The sequence below is a fragment of the Lissotriton helveticus genome, chromosome 5_1 (genome assembly GCF_964261635.1).
Source record: "Lissotriton helveticus chromosome 5_1, aLisHel1.1, whole genome shotgun sequence".
NCBI lineage: Eukaryota > Metazoa > Chordata > Amphibia > Caudata > Salamandridae > Lissotriton > Lissotriton helveticus.
In genome coordinates this window covers 705830410-705850477 of record NC_136065.1, presented here as the reverse complement: position 1 = coordinate 705850477, position 20068 = coordinate 705830410, and positions in this window count along the sequence as shown.

The window sequence follows — 20068 nt, the reverse complement described above, 5'->3', positions numbered from 1 at the left end:
AACACTATGACAACCTGGGCAAAACCCTGCGGCCATTGTTTTGATTTCACCGAGAACTTCAGCAAAAGAATGTGCTAACGAGCAAGTCGTATGACATCCTTATTGACGTATCTATGTCCATCCTTACGTCAATCTCGGCACCTTAAAGGTATAAATATTACCGATATTGCCCTATGCAAACACACGCGGTGGTGACGAGACGGAGCAGCCATACTTGCCGAAGCGGAGAGCAGAGCAGACCCCGCTGGCACAGCCCCGCCTTCCTGACGCGCTGAGAACGAGACGCGCTGCTTTCTCCTGCCGAGAAATCCAGCACCGGCGCTTCCGGGTAGCCCTCGCAGGCAGCCTGGAATATCGAGACCAGAGAGAGAGATACCATCCCTCATTCAACCTAGATTCCAGGTACAGAACTGAATAACCCCTCGCAGAGAATTCTTTAGTTATTCACTTGGCAAAAACAAACTTAACTTAAACTGTAACTTTCTATTCCCGCCCACGTATTAGGCTTAGGTCAGGTACACGGGGTAGGCGTATTTAGAAACACCAGTTGAGTACGTTTAGTCAAATGTATATGTGTATATAATATATTTTATTCATTTTAAAACATCTTATGGCTTAGAAACCATATCAATGTTTTTACAGTACTATTTCATACTATTGCTTTTAATGTATGCACTTTACTTAACTATAAGTATTGCAATAATATCGATCCATTTCTCTTGTATGAGAAAAGAGACTGATCAATAAATAACACCTTTTTATTGAACACGCCCGTCTCTTCCTTTTCTCTACATTCTGATGAGACTAAGAATGCACGTACTGACTGAGTAAAATAAATTGCCTTTTGTTCACACGACTCTCGAGATACACTCTTGATTAGGGGAGAGCAAAGTTGTCATGTTCTATGGTTGTCAGAAACTAAATCCCTTCTTGTCTAATCAGGGAAGTTAATTCCTTCCTGAACATTCGAGAAAGTTTCTAGTGAACTCTGAGCTAGCTGGCAAACCCAAAACTTTAAGTCTAATATCGACAGTAGTAGACCTAGTTAACGTCTGGTCTAGGCCTTTACTATTGAAGATATTATTCCAATGCGCAGAGCCTATTGGGATAATAGGAACTACACTACAATTCTGAGGGAGCAAAGTTCTCATGTTTTATGGTTGTCAGAAGCTAATCCCTTCTTGTCTATCAGGGAAGTTAAACTCCTCCTTGTTTATTCGAGAATGTTTCTAGTGACCTCTGAGCTAGCTGGCAAAACTAATTAAGTCTAATATAGTCAGTAGAGAGCTAGTCGACCTCAGTCCTACGTCTACACTGCTGTTTATATTATTCCAATGCGCAGAGCCTATTGGGAATATAGGAACTACACTACACCATGTTGCCCAATAGTACCAAATCCAGCTGTGATTCTGTATCAAATACCATGGGGAGCAGGATGGTTCACTGTAATTGATTTATGCCATGCCTTCTTTTCCATCCTCCTACATCCAGTTAGCAAGTTTTTATTTTCGTTCAAATTTGACGAGCATGTTTACATTTGGAATTGTGTTCCTCAGGGGTACATGGAAAGTCCATACATTTTTAATCAGATTTTGAAAAAGTGCCTTGAACCACTAGTGCTGGCCGGAAAATCTGTCCTGGTGCAGTAAATCGATGACCTATCGTTGGCATTGAGAACAAGAAATGACTGTGTGATTGATTCCATTGCATTGTTGAACCATTTAGCAAAAGGTGGACATAAAGGTCCCCAGAGAAATTACAATACTGTACAACCTCGGTTAAGTATCTGGGACACCAAATAGAAAGAGGGATCAGGAGAGTGACATCTGAAAGAATCAAAATAATCCAAAACATGAAACTACCTGTTGGACTTAGCCCTTTTGGCAGGTTCACCCCTGAACTTTTTGCCTTTTATTATGACATAATTATGGTGATTTCTGGTCTCTGCGCACTTTAGCACTGTGGTCCAGTGTAAAGTGCGTGCGCTCTATGAGTGCGTGTGGTGAGATTGGCCTGCCCTCCCGTAGGAATGCATGGGGAATATGTGTGTCCATGGTAGTTCCTGATGTGTGGGGAGTGCAGGGGCGAGTTTGGTATGTGCGAACTTGTGAGATTAAATGCTGCGCGATGATGTGCGCAGATTTAAAGTGTCTAGGGTAAAAGTGCCACTTTTAGAAGTTGGCATGTCTGTGCACTGAATGTGAATTGACTGTATGGCTTGTGATTGGCTGGAGCTGGCTGGTGTGCCTGGCTCCAGGAGTCAGGATGGGTCTGCCCGGTGGTGAATGGAGAGATCTGCATGTTGATGACAGGGAGTAGTTGCACCTGGGACCTGAATAGGGCTGGGCCTTCCCTCCACAATGCTGGCTCCACCCCCTGTGGTGTGTCTGATGTCCCTGGCCTGTCCTGTGAATAGGGAGAGGGGACGAGCAAAACAAAGTGCTCAAGAACCAGGTGCATCTGGTTCGCCCCTTGCCTGTACCTTTGGAGACAAAGGAAATATCTGTATAAAAGAGGGGCTGTGACCCCATGAAAATGTTCTTGTGCTCAACTCGAATCTACCAGGGGTGTGCTGCTGCCGGGGCCCAGGGGAAGGCTTGCCTCTCTGGGCCCTGCCCTGCCCCTGGATTCCTGGAGGACGTTCCTGTGCTGGGAGCTACTGTGCTCCATCTTGATGCTCCAGGACTTCTAGTGACCCTGCTACTTGCTTAATTATTTCCTGGACCTTGGAGAGACTTTGGGGCTACCCCAGCACCTTGTGAGTGCTGGCTTTGTTTATTTGGATGCCCCTAGTTCTTCCTGCGCTAAATTTCCCTCAGGGAGCTCTTTATTTTAGCCCAGCAGCGCTGGACTGCATCGTGTGCGAGGGATGCCCGACCTGAGGGCTCCCCGTCTGTGCTACCTTCAACGCGGGTGGCCACCCCGCTTATTTGCGCCTCTTTGCGGGTGCCCACCCCGCTCCTACATTTGTTCTTTATTACGAGGGTGCCTACCCCTCGTTTTTGCCCCGGGATTCACCGCTGCAGCCGCGGGCACATAGGAAGTCAGGCACCGTAGTGCCTGATGGCGGGCGGGACTTCCGGTTTCAAAAGGGAAGTCCTGCGCCCGCCGCCGGAAGAGGAGGAGGTTGGAGCCGGCCTGCAGAGCTCCCCGTCTGCTGGTAGGAGCCTGCGCCATGCCCAAGAGAAGAGTCCCGGATCCCGAGAGGGGGGCCCGGGTGAAGACATGCAGCTTCCAGCGAGGCTCTCGAGAGGAAGAGAGAGCCCAGCCCCCTGCCGCAAGGAAGCCTGCCTAGGCCCCCGTGAGCAAGGGAGAGCCCCGGCAGACCGTGAGGAGGAGACAGCACCCCCCGCCGCCTCTGGAGAGCAGCCGGTGAGTAAAGCTGCCTGGAGGGGGGGGTGAGCGCCAGATTGAGGCACCGCGGTGGGTTCCTTTGTTTTCTGAGCAGCCCCCGCTTGGTAGAGGGGCTGCTCCAGCGATGGGGACAGTGTTCTCAGAGCCATATGGCTACCACGCCCCACGGAAGTTGCTCTAGTGCCAGTGCGCTCCAGCGATGGGGGCAAGTTCGTTTTCAGGATTGGCGCAGAGTTGTTCTAGGAGCCCGTGTGCTCCAGGGGGCATCTATTTTTTGAAGGGGACCGCGTAGCCCAGGGGCAACCATTGTTCCAGGAAGCCCATGAGGGGCCCGAGAGGCCCGTGCTCAACCCCGTGGGATGCCTCAGTGTTTAGAGGCAAGTTCTTGTCTTCCCTAGTGGCACAAAGTGATGCAAGGAGCCAGCGTGCTCCATGGGGCAGATTCCTGCCAGAGCCTCCATGGCTCCAACGCCCCGCAGCATTTATTCAGAGCCCCGTGTGGCTCCAACCAGTGGCACCGTTTGTTCCTAAGGGCTGGTGAGGGCCCATGCCGCAGTTTTCCTTTTACAGCTGCCCAGCAAGTAGTGGGCAGCTGCACTGTTTAGGTATTTCTCTTAGGGGACATGTGAGTTTGGACTCAGGAGTGGGATGCACTCCTTCACCCCTACCTTGGCCTTCCACAGCTGCGCAGCACTTAGTGCCAGCTGCAGCGTTTAGGCCTCCAGTTCATTGTCCTCAGCTACCCAGCAAGTAGTGGGCAGCTGCAACGTTTAGGTTTTGGCGCAGTGGCGCAACCTTGACCTTCCCTGCTTAGGCAGCATCCCTGATTTTCTGGACATAGGGCATTTGAGACCCCTTATTTGATATGGCCAGTTTTCCAGGGGGGATTGTTACATTTATAGGGTGCAGGCCCTAATGTGATTTTATGTGCTAAAGTGATTTATGTACTAATGCTTTTGGGTGCTAGGAAATGTACTGTGTATAGTATGTTTTGCGCACCCTGTTTTGATACCTCTAGATATGGTTTATGCATAGGAGGTTGTTTTACCTGTTTAGGTTTGTATTAAGGAGATTATACTTCCCTGTGTGATTTACGCCCCTAGTGTAAGGTTTACTTAGGTGGTGAGGGTCTAATGTAGTTAGACTGGTGGGATACTGTGCATGATGGATTTCATGTCACAGACTCTTGCAAAGTACAGTGATTATCAGTGTTTACTGGCTCTATGTTCTATGACCTATTTTAGTCGAAGCATCCTATTTACCAGGAGTCAAGTCTGCACAAGAAGCCAAATTGATTGCTTTAATAAAGGCGTGCAAAATTGGGAAACATTGGAGAGTAACCAGTTACACTGATAGCAGGTATGGTTACGGGGTTGTGCATTATTTTGGTCAGCTATGGATGCAAAGGGAGTTCATGACTTCTTCAGGAACTCCTATAAAAAATGGACAATATGTAAAAGAATTACTTGAAGCAATTAAATTACCTAAAGAGTTGGCCATGGTAAAGAGTGCAGCTCACCATTCTGGAAGTGACAGAGTGACAGCCGGTAACCAATATGCTTACCAAGTGGCCCAACAGTGTGCCAAGTATAAAATGGCAATAAACAAGAACATTGAAGCATGTGGAAACAGCTGCCAACTTATGCTATTGAGTGGTGTGAATACATGGGAGGAAGTGAGAGATTTACAAGGTGAGGCAGAGCCCAAAGAAAATGAAGAGTGGAGGAAAATAGGGTTTCCTGAAGATGGTATAATAGTCTACCTAGATGGGAGACTAGTTTTACCTGACTGTATGCTTGCACCAATGGCCAGAATGCACCATGGGGAGACACACATAGGGAGAGATGCTATGGTGAGGTTGTTTAGAAGGGACTGGTTCAATGCGAACTTCAGGAACGTAGCAGAGAGCCTTTGCCAGAGATGCCTAACATGTCAACTATTAAACCCTAGTATGCAAACTGTAGCGTGCCAAGGAAAAATTGGGAAAGCAGAGGGTCCCTTTATTAGATTACAAATTGACTTCTTTCAGTTACCTGCTTGTCGAGGATTGAAGTATTTCTTGGTCATTGTCTGCCTGTTTTCAAAATGGGTGGAAGCATACCCTACCCGCACGAATGACAGCTTAACAGTAGCCAAACTCCGATTAAGAGAGCTCATTCCTTGGTTCGGTTTTCCAGTAACGATTGAGCCAGACTGAGGAAGACATTTTAATAATGAAATAATTAGTCTGATCTGTGAAGCATTCAAAATTGAGCAAAAGTTGCACTGTGCATACCGCCCAGAGGCTTCTGGGGGGTAGAACAATTGAATGGCACGATTAAAGCAAGATTGGGAAAGATGTGTGAATCTACCCAATTGGAATGGCCTGATGCTTCCCCTCTTGTCCTGATGGGACTCAGAAGCATTCCAGATAAGAAAACCAGCTTGAGTTCCCATGAGCTACTCATGGGAAGGGCAATGAGGCAAGCATGTGTGCCAGGTCATCAGCTGTTAACTATATCTGATGATTTAGTGTTGGAGTACTGCAAAGAGTTGGCTGACCAAGTGCGTTCTATCTCTCACCAGGTTGGGGAAGACGCAGAAGCCAGACATTCAAAAATCACACCTGGGAATCTTGCCTAGCACCAAGGTGGGGAAAGCCAGAACAAGTGATAGTGGTCACCACCACAGCTGTAATGTGCAAGGGAATCCCCAACTGGATCCATGCGAGTCGTACTAAACGGACACCAGAACCTGGTGAAGTTGAGGCTGAAGAGCGACAGATAGGTCCTAGTCAAAACGCACAGGCTGAAGACAATCAATAATCTGCAAGACCTGTGCAGGACCAGACAGGATTAGTAAAAACGGGTTCAGGATGAAGAAAAAAAATCCAGGCTCAACAAAGTCATATCCTGAATCAGGTCAGACTAGACTAGAAGAATCCATCCAGGCGGAACAGTCAACAGTTCAAGTTCAAGTTCAAGTTCAAGAATTTGTATAGCGCACTACTCACCCAGAGGGTCTCAAGGCGCTTGAGGGAGGGGGTGCATTATTTATCGAATAGCCAGGTTTTAAGTTCCTTTCTGAAGGAGATGTGGTTCTGTGTAAGGCGGAGGTAAGTGGGGAGAGAATTCCAGGTCTTGGCCGCCAAGTAGGAGAAGGATCTTCCTCCAATGGTGGATCTGTGGATGCGCGGAACTGCGGCGAGGGCTTGATTGGAGGATCTTAGTTGGCGGGTGGGTGTGTAGAAGGACAGTCGTGTGTTGAGGCATTCGGGTCCTAGTTTGTAAAGGGCCTTGTGTGCGTGGGTGAGGAGACGGAATGTTATTCTCTTGTTAACGGGAAGCCAGTGGAGGTCTTTTAGGTGACCGGTAATGTGAGCTTGGCGAGGGATGTCCAATATGAGTCTGGCTGATGCGTTTTGGATGCGTTGGAGTTTTTTCTGTAATTTGGCTGTGGAACCAGCGTAGAGGGTGTTTCCATAGTCCAGTCGGCTAGTGACCAGTGCGTGGGTGACAGTCTTTCTTGTTTCGGTGGGGATCCAACGAAAGATTTTCTTGAGCATACGAAGTACGTTGAAGCAAGAGGATGAGACGGCGTTGACTTGTCTGGTCATCGAGAGGGAGGAGTCTAGGATGAAGCCTAGGTTACGAGCGTGGTCTGTGGGTATGGGTGCCGTGCCCAGGGCCGATGGCCACCATGAGTCGTCCCAGGCAGAGGGGGATGATCCTAGGATGAGGACTTCCGTTTTGTCTGAGTTGAGTTTTAGGCGACTGACTTTCATCCATTCGGCTACTTCTTTCATGCCTTCGTGAAGATTGGTTTTGGCGGTGGTAGGGTCTTTGGTGAGGGAAAGGATCAGCTGGGTGTCGTCAGCGTAAGAGATGATGTTAAGGTTGTGTTGTTGCGCGATGGATGCGAGGGGACTCATGTTTATTTATTTATTTATTTTGGCATCTTGTATAGCGTGCAGTTACCCTTGGGCATCCTGGCGCTCGTTCATGACTCAGGGGAATGGCACAAAAAAGGAACCTTTGAGGAGCAGCATTAAACGGGAAATAGGTGGGTCTTAAGTAGCTTTCGGAACCTGATCATGCCAGACTCTATCCGTAAATTCAGAGGCAGCACGTTCCATAACTTGGCGGCGTTCACAGAAAATCTTCTACCCCCCGTCCGGGCTCTTTTCACTCTAGGCACTTGTAACAGAGCTTTGTGGTCAGAGCGTAAAGCGTTGAAGAGGGTGGGACTGAGTGATGATCCTTGTGGTACTCCGCAGATGACTTCGGTGGCTTCTGATTTGAATGGGGGGAGTCGGACTCTCTGGGTTCTCCCGGCGAGGAACGAGATGAACCAGTCTAAGGCTTTTCCTTGTATGCCGGTGTTGCTGAGGCGTTGTATGAGGGTGCTATGGCAGACTGTGTCGAAGGCGGCGGAGAGGTCGAGTAGGATGAGGGCAACTGTATCTCCGTTATCCAGAAGCGTTCGGATGTCGTCTGTTGCTGCAATGAGGGCGGTTTCGGCGCTGTGTTTGGCTCGGAAGCCGGACTGTGAGGTGTCGAGGGAGTTGTTGGATTCAAGGAAGGCGGCAAGCTGGTTATTGACGGCTTTCTCAATGACTTTGGCAGGGAATGGGAGTAGGGAGATGGGACGGTAGTTCTTAAGTTCAGAGGGGTCTGCTGTGGGTTTCTTCAGGAGGGCGCTGAGTTCGGCGTGTTTCCAGCTTTCTGGAAAGGTAGCTGAGTTGAAGGAGCAGTTGATGATATCACGGAGATGGGGGTCGATGATGGAGTCTGCTTTGTTGAAGATGTGGTGGGGACAGGGGTCAGTTGGCGAACCTGAATGGATGGAGTTCATTAGGCGGATGGTGTCTTCAGTGGTGATTGGGTTCCAGGCGCTAAGGTTGTTAGAGGGCAGTTTGGGTTCGGAGGTGGGTGGAGTGGACTGTTCTTTGGAAATGTTCTCAAAGCTGTTATGTATGTCGGCTATTTTGTTGTAGAAGAAAGAGGATAACGAATCGCAGAGGTCTTGGGAGGGAGTAATGTTGTTTGAGGCTGCGGTGGGGTTGGTAAATTCTTTGACGATGTTGAATAGTTCCTTGCTGTTATGGGCGTTGTTGTCGAGTAGATCCTTGAATGCTGATTTCTTGGTGGATCAGATTAGTTGGTGGTGTTTGCGGGTGGCAGTCTTGAAGGTGGTTAGGTTGTCATTGGTTGGGTTTTTCTCCATGTTTTCTCGAGAGTACGGCATAGTTTCTTGGATTTCTTAAGGTCATCGTTGAACCAGGGGGCCTTTTTGCTACCCTGTTTGGTTTGGTGGTTTTTCAAGGGTGCTAGTTCGTCAACGCTGTGAGTGATCCATTGTATGAGTTTGGTGGCAGCTTGGTTTGGGTCCGATGAGAGGGCGGGAGCGTTTTGTTTGAGCGATGTGAGGAATTGGTCAGTGTGGATTTTGTTCCAGTTTCTTCGCGGAATAGGTTGTGGGGGGTTGTGGGTCGAGGTGGTTTTGTAGCTGAAGTGAACACAGCTGTGGTCCGTCCAGTGGAGAGCTGTGGTGTGATCGAAGGAGATGTGCTTGCTGGAGGTGAAGATTGGGTCGAGCGTATGTCCGGCTACATGGGTGGGGGTGTCAACAAGTTGTTTGAGTCCGAGGTTTGCCAGGTTGTCTAGGAGGGTGGTGGAGTTGCTGTCGTTTTTATTTTCCAGGTGGAAATTGAGGTCTCCCAGTAGAATGTAGTTTTCGGATGTGAGGGCATGTGGGCGGATGAAGTCAGTGATGTCTTCGTTGAATTGTGTGCGGGTTCCTGGTGGTCTGTAGATGAGTGTGCCTCTAAGTGTGGTCCTGGGGTCGGTGTGGATCTGGAAGTGAAGATGTTCGGCGTTCGCGAGGTTATCGTCGGAGCTGGTTGTGATTCGAATGGTGTTCTTGTGGACGATGGCGATGCTTCCTTCAGTTTGGTTGGTGCGGTCTTTACGGATGATCTTGAAAGTGTCCGGGATGGCTATGGCGATGTCGGGGGCTGATGATGCGTTCATCCAGGTTTCTGTAAGGAATGCGACGTCTGGTGATGCAGTATCGAGTAGGTCCCAGAGTTCAGTGGCGTGTCTGTGGACCGAGCGGGTATTCAGCAGGATGCATTTCAGGTGGTTAGAGCCGGAGTTGTGTTTTGAGGGGGGAGATTTGGCGTGGGTCCTGATGCAGGCGAACTTGCAGGAGAGGCAGGCGAATGGTCCGTGGGTGTGTCCTGGGCTAGCAACGTAGCATTGTGGGGTGCGTCCGGGGTTGAGGGCTAGGAGGGTGGTGGCGGCATACGTTATGTGGGTGGAGGGCGGTTTGCGGGGGCCAGGGGGTCTGGCGCTGGGCGCGGTCCAGGCACGGACGGGCGTAGATGGGCTTACCTTTGGCGCACCTTCGGCGCGACCGCTGCGCGTGGACGATGCGCGAAGGTCCATCTGTCCTAAATGGAGAGTGGGGGGGGCGGAGGGTGGGAGGGGCAGCTGGGAGGTGGGAGCGAGGTGCAGGGAGGGTCTGGGACGGCCCAACAAACAAAACAAAATGGCAGTAACAATAACAAATACTGCGAAGGGTCCCCAAGTAGAGGAGCTATTTCAGCAATGTAGCGCTATGGGAGAAATTGATTTCAGGGCAGCAGTGGTGAAGCGCTATGCACTCAGCAGCAGGCAAGCGAAATGACACCCAGCAAATATCAGTACAAAAGGCAAGGTAATGCTCAGCAGTAGAGCGAGGGATTGTCAGTGGCGAGCGTTTCAAAGCGCAACACGAGTTATAACTAAAACGGAAACAATTACGAGGCACAAAAGCGTTTCAAAGCGCAGCACAGATTGAAATTAAAGCATAAACAATTGCGAGGCACAAAAAGCGTTTCAAAGCGCAACACGAATTAAATCTAAAGCGGAGACAATTACGAGGCACAAATGTGTTTCAAAGCGCAGCACAGATTGAAAATAAAGCAGAAACAATTACGAGGCACAGATCAGCAAATCAGCACGATACCAGGCGAGGAGGTGAGGGGAGCGACCGCTTCTGCAGAGAACAGGACGGTCATAAGCCCTGGACAAGGTGAGTTAGAGAGGAAACCTGAAGTTGACGAAAATCAAGTTGTGCCACAACTTAAAGAAAACAAAAGAACATTTGAAGAATTAGAAAGCACAGTGCCAGCTAAACAACTCAGAAAAGGTGATAAATGGCCTGGTTTTGTTAAAAGACTAAAATATCACCTAGTCACAATAGATGAAGAACCAGAACAAGTAGATGAAGTGACAAGTCAAACTGAACCCTTCTACAAGTAATCAAAGAAGGAGAAGTCCAGGCCTGAAAAAGCTGAACAATAAATTCAAAGGCCCTGAATGGACATACATCATCCTTGAGGATTTTGAAAATCTGGAAATCAGTGATGACAATGATGAAGAATTGATTGCTGATCAAGATATTGAAGAAGTGAGGCTAACGTGAGATAAAACACAGGTGTATTCTGTGTAAAATTCTCAAAGAGGGGTTAAGCCTCCTTAGTCAAAAATGGCTTATAAAAGAGTTACTGGAAACTCGAAAATAAGTTGTATAAAGACATGCTGTAGGATATGTATATGTAGTGTACTCATAGTACTTGTAGTATGGCTAAGACTAACAATAACAATACCGTACTTGATGGCTACTAAACAGAATGACACTAGTATACACGGAAAGATAGCGCACCACAAACAAGATAGAGTAGACTTAGAAGCACCTGATGAGATAGAATTACATCACATTAGAAACAGAAATGAAACTGAGATGAATGTATTTGCTAGTCTATTAGTATATTATGTAGAGACTATGCAAATGAGTGATTGTTTTGTCTGTATGAAACTACCCACCTCTGTAGCAGAAGGTGTTACCTACCATCATTTACCCCTGACGTCTGGCATTTCCTGTAGCATATTAACTAGCCTATTCTAAAAAAAATGGAAAGTTACAGTATTATTATTCTAACATAGAAGTCATTGTCTCTGAAATTCCTATCCGAAGGATAATGAATCCTGTCCTTAGTAGTAAAGACTCACAATTCATGGGTGAATATCTTTGAACAATGGAAAGTATAGATCTAGCTGATGCACACAAATCCACTGTCCTCAATATTATCTCAAAACTTAAACCTTCGTCCCAATCCAATGATCCTCTTCCTGCCCAGTTGGTTCAGAAACTCAAGCACATCATCGCCCCCACCTGGACTAATATCATCAACTCCTCCCTTGCCTCCGGCTGTGTCCCTGCATCCCTTCAACTAGGTCAAATCTCCCCCATCCTCAAAAACCCCACCGCCGACCCTAATGACTTTAACAATCTTCGCCCGATCTCTAATCTTCCCTTCCTCTCCAAAGCCCTTGAAAAATGTGTACTTTCCCAGTTAGACAAACATATCACCTCATTCAATCTCCTTGACGTTTTCCAATCCGGTTTTAGAAAAGGCTGCAGCACGGAAACTGCCATGCTCAGTATCATTGATGATATCCATTGCTCTCTTGATAAAGGTGAATCCTACATTTTGATCCTCCTTGACCTTTCTGCTGCATTTGATACTGTCTACCATACTACCCTTCTTAATACTCTCAAAGACCGTTTTGGGCTTGATGGCATTGTTCACAAATGGTTTACCTCTTATCTCCAAAATAGATCCCAACAAATCAAACTAAGTCATTGCCTCTCCAAACCACAACCTGTCTCACTTGGGGTCCTTTCTCCTACCCTCTTTAATCTATTCATGGAACCACTCACCCTTATTCTCAAAGAAGCTAATATCAATTACCACCTCTATGCTGACGACACACAACTTTATTGCAAGATCAAATCCCACCATGACATTCTTCTCCTCAATGATACCTTGAACAAAGTCCAAGCCTGGTTCCATCTTAACCATCTCAAACTTAATCCCCCAAAAACTGAAATCATCCTTTTCACTCCCAGAAATAGTCCCCTGCCGATTCAACTCTGGATCAATGACATAAAAGCACTCAACTGCACCCTCTCCACCTCGAACTCTGTCAAATCCTTGGGCATCAGTATTGATAAAAATCTTACTCTCATCCCTCACATGAAAAACGCTGCAAAAGGTGCTCTCTTCTCCCTTCTCCACCTTAAAAAAAATCAAACCTTTCATTCCAGCGGATGACTTCAAAATTGTTGTCCAGTCTCTTGTACTTTCCAGGATTGACTATGGCAATGCCACCCTTGTAGGCACCCCAAAAATCCACCTTGCCCCTATTAAATCTGTCCTCAACCTGGTTGCCAGACTTATCTCTGATTGTAAACGATTTGATCACATTTCTCCTATCCTCAAAAACCTTGACTGGCTCCCAATCGAAGGTAGATCTACCTTCAAAATGGCTTGTATTACTCACAAAGCCCTCCACCAAAACACCCCCTCCTACCTCTCGGACAAACTACAAAAAGAGGGCTGCTCTAGGTCCTTGAGAAGCACTAATGCCCTTGTCCTGATCCCCCCGAAACTCAAATGCAAAAAGACTCAATCACGTGCTTTCTCTGGTAATGCCCCGACGATCTGGAACTCTCTCCCCAAAGATCTTCGCTGTAACCCATCCTTCCCTCTCTTCAAAAAAAGTCTCAAGTTGCTTCTTCTGAACAAGTATTGGGTACCTAACACCTCTATTTCGATGTTTTTCCTCTGTTTTTATTCTCATCAGCACACTCCTTCTTTTTCACTTTCCTTTTCTCCCCCCTCTCCTTCTTCCCCTCTCTATCCCTTCTTTCTTCTTCTCTTTCCTCAATTCCCTCATCTAACTGACAGACAATTTCTCCCATTGTGAATTGTTACTCGCCCTGCAATGATGTGTACATTTTACTTGCTTCTCGATGTTTACTTGATTCTTGATGTTTATCTGCCTGTAAAGCGCTCTGATACTCCTGGGTCCAGTAGCGCTATATAAAACCTTCGAAATAAATAAATAAATTTAACATGTAAACTACACGAAGAAGCGAAGATATTTTTACATTTAGTAGAGAAAAGGAGACAGGATTTCCATAAGAACGTCACTGAACCGAAACCCCAGATACACAATTGGGCTGAAAGGGAGGAATTTGTGGCAACTGGCAAACCTCATACTGCTATGTCTTTGGACTTTGAAAAGAAGGGGAACATCTGTCTCCATAGAAAGAAAACTGAGTATAACAATGTATTCATCGGTTCCAGTGAATGTGAACACAATTTCCTCATAATTGGGGGTTGGGGACTAAAAGGGGGAACTGATCCAGTATTTCCTGGAGTCTATTACATTTGTGGGAACAAAGCTTACTTTAAGCTGCCTGATCATTGGTATGAGAGTTGCTATTTCGGAATAGTATTCCCAAAGGTATACCATGTAAAAAGAATCACTGGAAGCAATGAACACGAAAATGAAATAACACAATATAAAAGAGCTAGTTTTGCAGAAATTGTAGGTAATATATTCAGTGCATTGATACCTTCAGTGGGAGTGGTTCTGAAAACTCAAAGAATCTGTAAATTGCCTACAGTGGTGGATCGCTTATCCACTGACACTGCTGGAGGATTCTTATTGATCAATACCGAATTGGTTGCGATCAGATCAATGGTTTTACAAAATCGACTTGCTCTTGATATATTATTAGCAAAAGAGGGTAGAGTCTATAGAATGTTGAAAGCGCAACATTGTTGCACTTACATAACTGATAAAAGTGTAGAAATTGGAAGATATGTAAGGAACATTACTCATTTGGAAGAAGAACTGAAACCACTGGAAGTTGATAGTGCATGGAAGAGACTTACTGATGGTCTCTCCTCTATGGGTAATTAGATCTCTAATGTAGGTAGAAGTATTGTAGGTAAAGTACTGATGCCAATAATAGGAATATCACTAATAATATTGGTGATAATGATTTGGTGCAAATGCTGCAGAAAGAGAAAAAGGTACACTGTGAATGAGAAAATGAAGAAAAGGAAAATTGAAGAGATTCAAATGGAAGAGTTAAAGGGGGATATATACAAAAGAATTAAAGTCTATCAGAATAATGGTAAAAAGAAAACTCCCCAAGTAATTGAAGAAATTGAATCGGGAGAGTGTTACGTTGGCATCTGGTTCCTTAGTTTGGGATGATATAAAATATCATCAAAGAGGGGATTGATGGAGCAAGGTCTCACTTATGCAGAGACTTGCTTGGATTCAGCCCTCTCGAAATAACATACAGTTAATTAACCAACATGTTTTGTTCACTAATATTTGCACTACACGACATTTCTATTATCTAGGGGAAGCTCGCCTACGTGCTTTTACTAACAGTAACTCAAATGCATTAAAATGGCCGCCGAAAAACGCAGGAACTGTACTACGCATGCGTCTGCCACACTCACGTGGTGTGACGTTGTGAGCCGACATCCCGACAAACCCAACCTGAATACCGCCCTACCCCAACCTTACCTCTTGCGCTACCCCCGGGACTGTGTCCCCGGCCTCAGAACGCCAGCATAAGGACCCGACTCGACACGCCATCAAGAGCCCAGAGAGTCACGCCCTTCTTTTCCCCACAGGGACCAACCAGAACATCGGGCCAGACGGACTTAAATCTCGCGGACCCCGGAAGCCCCACCCCTATGGCAGCGACAGCACAGGATAAAAGAGGGAACCAGGAAGTGAAAGGTGTCGGAGATTTGTGGCAGGAACCTCGGACTGGTGGTCGTGAAGGAGAAGGAGCAGGAGACGGAGAGCAGACGGGTGAAGCAGACGAGTGGAGCGAAGAGTGGTGGAGTCCACAGGAGGTGGCTGTAGAGCGGCCGTAACTCAACGGGAGAGTTACGGTGGACCGCGTGAGTGCCTTTATCCTCACTATTTTTCTACTCGCTAGGAGTCCCCTGTAAAGTCCTTGTATAATATCCCCCTTCTCTTTAGTATCACGTCCCCTGCACTGTAAGATAATTGTATAGCACTGCACTGGGTGCCCCGCCGTTTCCTCCACGCCCCGACCGACCACTCTTTCTTCTCCCCGCCCCGTACTCCTTCCTCCCGGTACCTTCCTTTCCTCACTGTCTCTTTTCCGCTCCTTCCCCACACGCCCCGGGTGACGGTGACTGTTGCTGAGATCCTTAAACTAGGACAGGACTAACGGTCCCTTGTTTTCTCTTTTGCTCCCTGCCCTCCGTGGATACACCACGTCACCGGAACCGCCGTTGGAGCCGCCGAAGACCACAAGCTGCAACGCAGACCCGGCGTGGATCCAGTACCCTGACGCCCTCCTTGTTTTCCCTGTGTTCTACTTCTGTGACACTGCAATAAATCCCTACTATAGCACACTACATACGGCCTCCTCGCTTGCTTTTCCGGCCCGCTGCACACCCCGTCTCACATTTGGTGTCAGAAGTGGGATCTGCCGGAAGCCTGGAGGCCGTTGTTAGAAAAATGGCGGACTCACAGGAACAGTTTGCCAAATTGATGGAGCAGTTCCTAAAAACCGCCGAAGACGACAGGGGCCAACTTCACGACGTCCTGAAGGGTCAAGGGACCGCCCACGAACAAACCATGGAGAAGCTAACAACGGCCCTGGGTCAACAGAGGCCACTAGCCTCCCTCCCTTCAGTGGTACTGCAAAAGTACGTCCCGGGGGAAGACCCGGACTACTTCTTTACTAACTTTGAACGTCTTGCCCAAGCAGCCAATTGGCCAGTGGACCGCTGGGGGCAATATCTGGGACCCCTTCTCACAGGCGATCTACAGGCAGCATACCAGCAGGCCAACATACAGGGCACCACACCGTATGTGGATATCAAAAGGTGCATTTTGGAACATCTTGGGATCGATGATGACACCTATAGACTAAAGCTAAGGCAGGCGAAAGAGAGGCCACAAGAGAATCTCAGGGCTCTCTCATTTCGCCTTAGGGATCTTGCAAACCGATGGCTCCGGCCAGAGACCTCCACAAAAGAGGAGATCCTTGAGAAAATCTATTTAGAACAGTTCCTGAACTCTTTACATCCGGCCACTCAGCGCTGGGTGAGACAACATTCCAGGCTCACCCTAGAAACCGCCATTGAGATAGCCTCAGCCTTCAGTCGAGCACAGGAACTCCAGCGGGGTAAGGAGGAACCACCGCACCGAGCCCCGAACGCCGGACCGTCACGACCTCTCCGGCCCCTTCCCCCACGAAGACCAGAACCCACCCCCCTGTTTCCCTCACCAGTTGTATTTCGTCCCCCTCATCCTGGACCCCAGTGCTATGCCTGTGGTGGGTTCGGTCACATCGCCCGGATGTGCCCGCAGAAGGAAGAACCTATGGAGGTCGGGCTCGTCAGGAACTTTCTGTGCAACCCTCCAGGGACCACACCCCCTGCCTTCCACTGTCCGGTCTCCATCGACGGCCAACGATTAATGGCCCTTGCCGACAGCGGCTGTCGTCAGAGTGTCCTGAGACCTCAAGACCTGGCACATCCAGTCAGTCCTACAGGGATGGTTGCCATCCAGTGTGTCCATGGGGACACCAAACAGTACCCCACTACCCAGGTGCGTGTCCAGCACCGGCACGACCCCGGGACATCCCTCACCATTGGTCTTGTACCCGCTCTCCCCGAACAAGCCATTCTGGGGAGTGACTATCCGGGATTGCCTACGCTTCTCCAGGACACCTCCGACTCTCTGACCCAGTGGTGGAAGGACGCTTCTTACCAAGGACAGAACCACCCAGAGACCGTTTCGAAACCCCACAAAACCAAACGCCAGAGGAGAAAGGAGAAGAAAGAATACGTCAGCGCTTACCCCGCTTTTACGGATGACCACCCATGGCAGACCGACAGGGAGTTCAGAGCAGCCCAACAAGAGGATCCCCTTCTTCAAGAAGCCTGGGGAAGGGCCCTTGACCACGAAGACCCCCTGCAAGTAGGTCCCTACTTCTTTAAGAGGAATGGGTTGCTGTACAGAAAAGGGGGCCCCCAACTGAATGCCCAGCTCCTTATCCCAGGTCCCTTCCAGGACAAAGTCCTCTTCCTGGCCCACAGCCACCTTCTGGGGGGTCATTTTGGGGACGAGAAAACTAGTCAAACCATCTTGGAGAAGTTTTATTGGCCCGGGGTATATCAAAGGATCAAAACCTACTGTCGAGAATGTAGCATATGCCAGAAAAACAGCCGACACAGACCTCCCAGAGTGCCTTTGCAACCCCTCCCTCTCATTGACGTCCCCTTTAGCCGAATAGGGATGGACATCATAGGACCCCTCTTGCCCTCCCGTAGCGGGTGTCGCTATGCCTTGGTTGTAGTGGACTATGCCACCCGCTTTCCTGAGGCCATACCCCTGCGACAACCCACTACCCAAACGATAGCCAAAGCCCTGATCTCCCTGTTTTCCCGCGTAGGGTTTCCCCGGGAAATCTTGACCGACCAGGGCACGCCTTTTGTTTCGGCCTTGATGAAGCGGGTATGCGCTGAACTTGGGATAAAACAAATCAGAACTTCTGCCTATCATCCGCAGACAGACGGATTGGTGGAGCGCTACAACGCTACCCTAAAGCAGACCCTAAAAAAACTCTTGGGCCTAGAAGCCAAAAGGTGGGAGGACCTGCTACCATTGGCCCTCTTCGCCATCCGCTGCAAACCTCAGAGCAGCACAGGCTACTCTCCCTATGAGCTACTGTACGGACGCCCCCCTCGTACCCTGCTGGACATGGCACAGGAGGCCTGGGAAGCCGAGCCTGATCGTACACGTCCGCTCCCTGAATACCTCGAGAACCTAAAAACACACCTCTCCATGATCCGGAACATAGTGAGACAGAATCTGGGGAACGCTCAGGACAGTCAAAAAAAGCAATACGACAAGGGCACCCGGTCCCGCGTCTTTGCTGTCAATGACTTGGTACTCCTCATGATGCCCTCGTCGGACCAAAAACTGCTAGGTCAGTGGCAAGGCCCTTATACCATCCTCCGACAGGTGACCCCAGTTACCTATGAGGTAGAAATAGACCCTACACGTGGAACCTCCCAGATATACCACGTAAACTTGCTGAAGAAATGGGAAGGACCCCGTCCGGTTCTACACGGGAGCCTCGGTCACCTTCCTGTCTCTTTTGACTCCTGTTTGGATCCGGAATTGACTCCCGCACAAACCCTGGAGTTACGGGACTTCCTGGCACCCCTGAAGGGGGTCTTCTCCTCCTCTCCTGGTCGTACTAACATCACAGAGCACGCCATAGAAACGGTACCAGGGAAAGTAGTCCGCTTAAGGCCCTATAGGCTTCCCGAGGCTCGCCGAGCGGTCATACGACAGGAGATAGCGGACATGCAGAAGATGGGAATCATAGAGCCCTCAGTCAGCGACTGGAATTCTCCTATTGTCCTTGTGCCAAAACCAGATGGATCAGTACGTTTTTGCATAGACTTTCGGGAGGTCAACAAGGTCTCTACCTTCGACAGCTACCCCTTGCCCCGGGTGGATGAAATGATCGAGAGGATAGGAAAGGCAAAGTACATCTCGACTCTGGATCTATGCAAAGGTTATTGGCAAATACCCCTCCGGGAGCAAGACAAAAAGAAGACTGCCTTTTCTACCCCTGAGGGGTTGTACCAGTTCGTAGTCATGCCCTTTGGTCTACATGGCGCCCCAGCCACCTTTCAGCGCGCCATGAACCACGTATTGAGACCCCATACACAGTACGCCGGCGCCTATTTAGATGATATCGTCATCTTTAGCGACAGCTGGCCACAACACCTGCATCATCTGTTTGATGTCGTCTCCTCCTTAGGTTCCTTTGGGTTCGCCATTAACCCCGCCAAAACAACCCTGGCGGCAAAGACAGTTAAATACCTGGGGTACCTTCTGGGGGATGGCTTGATAAGACCCCAAGAGAGCAAAACAGTTGCAATCCGGTCCCTTCCCTTCCCCCGAACAAAGAAAGATCTTCGAGCCTTCCTAGGGCTTCTCGGGTATTACCGACGGTTTGTGCCAAACTTTTCACAGAGGGCAGCAGCCCTCACGGACCTCCTAAAAAAATCAAGCCGATCCGAAGAGAAACTACGGAACCCCTCTCCCGAAGCCTGGCAAGCCTTCACGGACTTAAAGGAAGCCCTGACCTCGAGTCCTGTCTTGGTTCCCCCCGACTACTCCCTACCCTTTATCCTACAAACGGATGCCTCTGATCACGGGTTAGGGGCGGTGCTGTCCCAGAAAGATTCCCTGGGTAATGAAAGGCCTATCCTTTATGTCAGCCGCAAACTGTTTCCGCGTGAAAAACATTACGCCGTGGTGGAGAAGGAAGCCCTAGCCATCAAGTGGGCGGTGGACCATCTCCGATATTATCTGGAGGGCAGAGACTTCATTCTCTACACAGATCACGCCCCTCTGGAGTGGATGGCTCGGAACAAAGGTCAGAATGACCGAGTCCTCCGATGGTTCCTCTCCTTGCAGCCCTTCTGCTTCAAGACCAAACACAGGAAGGGATCAGAACAGGGGAACGCGGATTTCCTTTCGAGATATCCTTCCTCTCCCTCCCCTACTAGAAGGACTGCTAGGGAAAGGGGATGTGAGCCGACATCCCGACAAACCCAACCTGAATACCGCCCTACCCCAACCTTACCTCTTGCGCTACCCCCGGGACTGTGTCCCCGGCCTCAGAACGCCAGCATAAGGACCCGACTCGACACGCCATCAAGAGCCCAGAGAGTCACGCCCTTCTTTTCCCCACAGGGACCAACCAGAACATCGGGCCAGACGGACTTAAATCTCGCGGACCC